We start from the raw sequence: 7,500 nt of genomic DNA, 5'->3' as shown, positions 1-7,500 counted from the left end.
GTTTTGATTGTTCAGCTGTACATTGTTGCAAACACCTGCTTCATGAAAGCAAATTTTATTCGTTTTATTATTACTTTTTATTTTCATGGCATGTTTGCGGGGATCTAAAAGCGGGAATCTAAATGTTAAAAGCTTTTTCATGATAAATCATTCATGGTGTTCTGTGTTGACGTCATTTCAACTGAAACAGGAAGTCAGGGCGGGACATGTCAAGCAGCCCCACCCCCTTTTTGAGATAGCCAATAGCGTTTCACCGCTACCACAGTTCAGACCAGAGCCGCAGTTTCCACGGTGTTTCAGATGAATCACTTTAACACTCGCTCTAAAGAGTCTTTATACTTATTGTCGACCAATTTAACGCAAATGAAAATATGAAAAAGCGGAGTTACGCTAGCAGAGTGAAACAAGAGCGTAAAAACGTTGAGGTTGTTGTTCGCCAGTAACTGAGTCTCAGACGAGTTGCTCCTCTACAGGACTCACTATCATCCTCCACGTGAAGAAAGAGTGGAAAGCCAATCAGAATCAAGCTGCTGTCGTCCATCAGTCTTTGACCTTCTGATGTGTGTGTGTGTGTTGTCCTGGTCCTGTGCCACACACACACACACTTTGAGGTGTTGACTGTGCCAGTCGAGTGTGTGTGTGTGTGATAAACAGCTGGCTGCTGTACACTCCGCTCGACTGTCTGTGGTGTTTATCTTCAAAGAGTCAGTGGAGCTGCAGGCCTGAGACTCGAGCCAACTGACCCAGACACACCACCAACAACCTGGAGCGAGCTCTCACACACACACACACACACACACACACACACACACACACACACACTCACACACACACACACACACACACACACACACACACACACACACACACACACACACACACACACACACACACACACACACACTCACACACACACACACACACACAGACACACACACACACACACACACACACTCACACACACTCACACACACACACACACACACACACACACACAGACACACACACACACACACACACACACACACACACACACAGACACACACACACAGACACACACACACAGACACACACACACACACACACACACACACACACACACACACACACACACACACACACACACACACACACACACACACACACACAGACACACACACACACACACACACACACACACACACACACACACACACACACACACACACACACACACACACACACACACACACACACACACACACACACACACACAGACACACACACACACACACACACACACACACACACACACACACACACACAGACACACACACACACACACACACACACACACACACACACACACACACACAGACACACACACACACACACACACACACACACACACACACACACACACACACACACACACACACACACACACACACACACACACACACACACACACACACACACACTCACACACACACACACACACACACACACACACACACACACACACACACACACACACACACACACACACACACACACACACACACACACACACACACACACACACACACACACACACACACACACACACACACACACTCACACACACACACACACACACACACACTCACAGACACACACACACACACACACACACACACACACACACACACACACACACACACACACACACACACACACACACACACACACACACACACACACACACACACACACACACACACACACACACACACACACACACACACACACACACACACACACACACACACACACACACACACACACACACACACACACACACACACACACACACACACACACACACACACACACACACACACACACACACACACACACACACACACACACACACACACACACACACACACACACACACACACACACACACACACACACACACACACACACACAGACACACACACACACACACACACACACACACACACACACACACACACACACACACACACACACACACACACACACACACACACACACACACACACACACTCACACACACAGACACACACACACACACACACACACACACACACACACACACAGACGCACACACAGACACACACACACACACACACACACACACACACACACACACACACACACACACACACACAGACACTCTTTTCAGGAAACTACTCTCATTTTAACACCTTTTAGTCTGTTTTTAAAACCATTTGAATCAAGGGCCCATCAGCAGTGTCAGACTGTAATCCCTCTGTCGAACCCACGCCGTTAAACACATCTGTTCCCACGAACCACGAAACCCAGCGCGCACACGTACGGCCCTAACACCGATCCCAGCGCATGAATAATGTACAATCACCCAGCAACAAAGACAGCCTCTCCACACAACACAGTCCACATCAATCACCTCTGGGCTCTTAATTCATGCTAATGACATGCAAAGCCATTGCAGCTGATCGGTGGCTTCTTGCATCAGCAGCACGACTGCCAGGACTCCCAGAAACCTCAACTTTATCAACACATCCACCTCTCCAGACAGGACAGAGAGAGAGAGAGAGAGAGAGAGAGAGAGAGAGAGACAGAGAGAGAGAGAGAGAGAGAGAGAGAGAGAGAGAGAGAGAGAGAGAGAGAGAGAGACAGAGAGAGAGAGAGAGAGAGAGACAGAGAGAGAGAGAGAGAGAGAGAGAGAGAGAGAGAGAGAGAGAGAGAGAGAGAGAGAGAGAGAGAGAGAGAGAGAGAGAGAGAGAGAGAGAGAGAGAGAGAGAGAGAGAGAGAGAGAGAGACAGAGAGAGAGAGAGAGAGAGAGAGAGAGAGAGAGAGAGAGAGAGAGAGAGAGAGAGAGAGAGAGAGAGAGAGAGAGAGAGAGAGAGAGAGAGACAGAGAGAGAGAGAGAGAGAGAGAGAGAGAGAGAGAGAGAGAGAGAGAGAGAGAGAGAGAGAGAGAGAGACAGAGAGAGAGAGAGAGAGACAGAGAGAGAGAGAGAGAGAGAGAGAGAGAGAGAGAGAGAGAGAGAGAGAGAGAGAGACAGAGAGAGAGAGAGAGAGAGACAGAGAGAGAGAGAGAGAAAGCTGTAGATGCATCTCTTCTGACCCCGCTCTTTGACGGTTTTGTGTGTTTTATGTGTTTTGTGTGTTTTGTGTGTTTTGTGTGTTTTATGTGTTTTATGTGTTTTGTGTGTTTTGTGTGTTTTGTGTGTTTTGTGTGTTTTGAGAGAGAGGTGTATTGTTCGGACCCGAGCTTCATCTTTTCTCAGTAGTGACTCTCAGAGCGGCACAAAGCCTGCTGGGTATTTCCTGAGAAACAGCTCTTCTGATGAATAATACACCAGCGCTTGCCGGACTCCTCCGCTCTCAGAAACACACAGCGGTCCGAGGAAGAGCTCGATGAAAACACGAGGCCCGTCAAGAACACGCTCGGATCACGCCACAAAATCACAACCAACACACACTACTTTTTGGACGAAGATTCAAACAAAAATATAGCTTGCTTTGCATTTAATATAATAAGATTAATTTTTAAGACTGACCTTTTCCCCAAAGTTAAACCCATTATATATATTTTGGGTAATTTTTTTTTACTATATAGTATAAAAATATTTTTTTCGTTACATGTTAGGCTTGAAATCTGCTGTAATATTTTACAAGAAATATAATGACACTTAGACATTTTTAACATTAAAATATTACCCCAAAATCAAAGAAATTAAATTATTTATAAAAAAATAAAGGGTAAAAATGTTTCTAAAATAGGCTCAAAACATGTCCAGGTAAAAAAAAAAATGGAAAAAAGGGAAATTTAAGCGTAAAAATTGTAAATGGTCCTAAAAAAGATTTTAAATATTTGTCATTTTATTTTAAAGTATATGTGTTAAAAGATTTTTAAAGTCTCTGTAAAAAAATAAATAAAAATAAAATAGGAAAAAAGAAATGGTCCTAAAATAGGCATTTTTAGCTATATTTAGATTTAAATTATTATTTTAGTAATAATTAAAATACTGTACATACAAATAATATTTATGCATACACATAAAAAAAATCACCAAACTCAAAACAATTCCATTCATGCATGCAATACAACGAGACTCAGAGCTCAGTGTAAAAATACTTGTTAGAGCATCTCATCTAATGTGTGTGTGTGTGTGTGTGTGTGTGTGTGTGTGTGTGTGTGTGTGTGTGTGTGTGTGTGTGTGTGTGTGTGTGTGTGTGTGTGTCTCGGAGCTCCAGGAGCCTGTCAGCTTGAGACGGCCGAGCACAAAGCCTGTGATTTCAATATGAATACGGTGGAGTGAAGGACACGCTCTCGCAGCGGGCGACTTCCCTTCTGAGCAGCACGACGCCTCACACACACACACACACACACACACACACACACACACACACACACACACACACACACACACAACATCTGCATGCTGACAAGAACAACACTTCACTTTCATTCCTGCTCTTCATGAAGGTGTTAAAGAGACGCTCACTGCTGAGACGACTTGTTTTAAGTGGGAACTGTTATTTTTAAAGCAGTCCATTGACGGGAAACTCAGCGAGCAAATAAACAGCAAATTACAATCTGAGAAAAAATACCATTCATATTCAATAAGTGCACCCAGTGACACGCTTCACAGTCTCTTCTGCTGACTGAGGCTGCGTTCATTTGATTAAAGATACAGTAAAAAAATTTTTTTAATTTTTATAATTTAAAACTTTTATCTATGAATATCTGTTAAAAACTATTTATTTCTGTGAAGCGCTGCTGTATTTTCAGCATCATTCCTCCAGTCTTCAGAGTCACATGATCTTCAGAAATCAGAATAATACACTGATTTACTGATCGACTCACATTTCTGATTATTATCAGTGCTGGAAATTTCTATTTAAAAACTGATCAAAAGCGACATTAAAAAAAACGAAAGATTTTTATTTTCAACATATTCTGATGTTTTGGACTCTTTTCTGCATCTTTTTCGCTTTTTACAATTTTACAATTTATATATATATATATATATTCCTATATAAATTGAATGCGTTGTGTTTATTGATTATGGTCTTTATTAATGCTGTTTGTTAAGTCGGCGTCATATTTACATTCTCGATAAAAAAATATTAGGTCATACATTTTCCTACATACTAAACATTTCTGAATTAATTTATTTGCTATATTATTTGTCCAGTATATTTATTTTCTAATATATAATATAGAAATGTATTAGAAAAAAAAAATATATATATACAGATAAAATGTATATATTTTTACCTTTTTATTTTATATATATACTTTTTATTTTATATATATATTTTATATTATATTTTCTATATTATATATAAAATGTTATAAAATATATTGGGGAAAGCTATTTCTATATATATATTTATATATATATATATATATATATATAGAAATAGCTTTCCCCAAATCAAAGACATTTTGCATAAAGAAAATGAAGCCTAAAATGGTCCTAAAAATAGGCCCTAGTTATAATTTTACTCATATTTTTCATGCAAGTAATGTTTTAATCACTGATTATAATGATAACAGTAGCTGATATTTGATCACCGGTGCTAATCAATGATTTGTGAAGGATCCCGCCGATCACAGAAACACCTTACAGTTGAACAGATATTCACTACAACCTTTCAGGGGTTTTTTTCCTGCATCTCGAATCGAATGCTCGGGTCCAGCTGCTGAAACCACTCCGATGAGCTGCCGGTGTCATTATCCTGTGCGCTCGGGGTCAGAGGTCACGGCAAATCTCCCGCCGCACCTGCCTGTAATTGAGCCGCTAATCCCAGCGGAGGAGCTTCATCCCGCCGCGGGAGACTCCACCGATTACATGCAAATACAAGCTGCTTCTGGACAAAGAAAGCCCAGGCCGACTCCAGCATCAGCGACAAAACGCTTTCACAAGAGAAAGTCACGAGCGTTTAGTGAATCAAATCGTGAAATATTATTAGCATTATTAAATATTTTCAGCATCATTACTCTTCAGAAATCGCAGTAATATACTGATTTGAAAGAAAACGCTACATTTATTTGAGCAAAAAATATTGATTTATGATATTGATAATATTGATAATGATTTCTGAAGATCACGTGACGCACAAAAATACAGCTGCGCTTCACAGAAATGCATCAACTATATTTTTATTATAAATCCTTCAAGAAGGAAGCGTCCATCTCATAATCGCTGAAAATAAAGCTCAGTGTGACAACAGTCTAGTCTACTAACGATAAAATTATAATGAAAATAATTAAAGGAGCATTTCCCAGAATATATTTAGACAAATGTAAATGTGTAGAATTTTCTGAAAAAAAGGGCTATGTATTTATAATTATTCTTTTATTATTCTTTAATAAAAATAGATCATGAGTGAACAATAGCCTTTAAAATTTATATTATATATATATATATATATATATATATATATATATATATATATATATATATATATATATATATATAATTTTAGTTGACGACAGCCCTAATTCACATACAAAGCAGCTGTTTTAAATTACAATAATATTTCAATGTTTTTTGTGTATTTCCTGTATTTTCTATTACAGCTGTGTAGAGGCATATTTACCGAAAATTCCCTTAAAAATATAACTAAAATGCATTTAATACGATATAAATAAGATAAATCCTAAATACACAGGCTTTCTCAGACTAGACTAGACCACAGGAAGCTCATTTCAGGCACATGTTGACTCTTCAGTGGAGAGCGCGCACTAAGCAGTGATCTGGCGAGGAGGACGCGTCCTACCTGTTTGGCTCCGGGTCAGTGTTTGCTGTTTGACGTGGCTTTGCCGTGGCTGTTGGTCTTACTGCACACCTGGACGCTGTCTCCAGACTCCGGCTGTAACTTCACGCTGGGGACGGTGAAGATGGAGGACACTGAAACACATCCACAGCTTCAGTCAACAATCTAGAACAGTGACACGGTTCGTTAGGAAGGACAACCTTAATTGATACTAATTTCAGCGTTTATTAACATTAGTTAGTGCACAGCGAGCATAAAGAGGAATGAACGCTGCAATAAATGTATTGTTCATTGTTTGTTGGATGTTAGGTGAACCGGGGTTAAAGTCACATCTTACTGTGAAGTGCTGGCAAAAAATAAATAATAAACAATGAACCATTCCCTTTTATTCTGATGCTAATTTTAAGGTCATGTTTAAAAAAAAACATGTACATTTTCCTACATGCTAAACATGTCTCAAAGAATTTATTTGCTATATTATTTTCTGTATTATTTATTCAGTATATTTATTTTCTAATATATATTATAGAAATGTATTAGAAAAAAAAAAAAAAAAAAAAAAAAAAATATATATATATATATATATATACAGATAAAATTTATTTATATATTTAGAAAAATTGTACACCCCTTTTATTATATATTATTATATTATATATAAAGAAATTATATATATATATATATATATATTATTTATTAAAAAATGATACAGAGTTTA

The 7,500-nt window shown here is 39.0% G+C and overlaps 1 pseudogene; it reads right to left on the bottom strand.

Annotated features, from left to right (window-relative positions):
• Nucleotides 1–7,500, bottom strand: part of LOC122335328 — a 142,100-nt pseudogene that overhangs the window by 22,964 nt on the left and 111,636 nt on the right.

Source organism: Puntigrus tetrazona, unplaced genomic scaffold, assembly GCF_018831695.1.
Source record: "Puntigrus tetrazona isolate hp1 unplaced genomic scaffold, ASM1883169v1 S000000754, whole genome shotgun sequence".
NCBI classification, from domain to species: Eukaryota; Metazoa; Chordata; class Actinopteri; order Cypriniformes; family Cyprinidae; genus Puntigrus; species Puntigrus tetrazona.
This window is presented reverse-complemented; position numbering and strand designations above follow the sequence as displayed.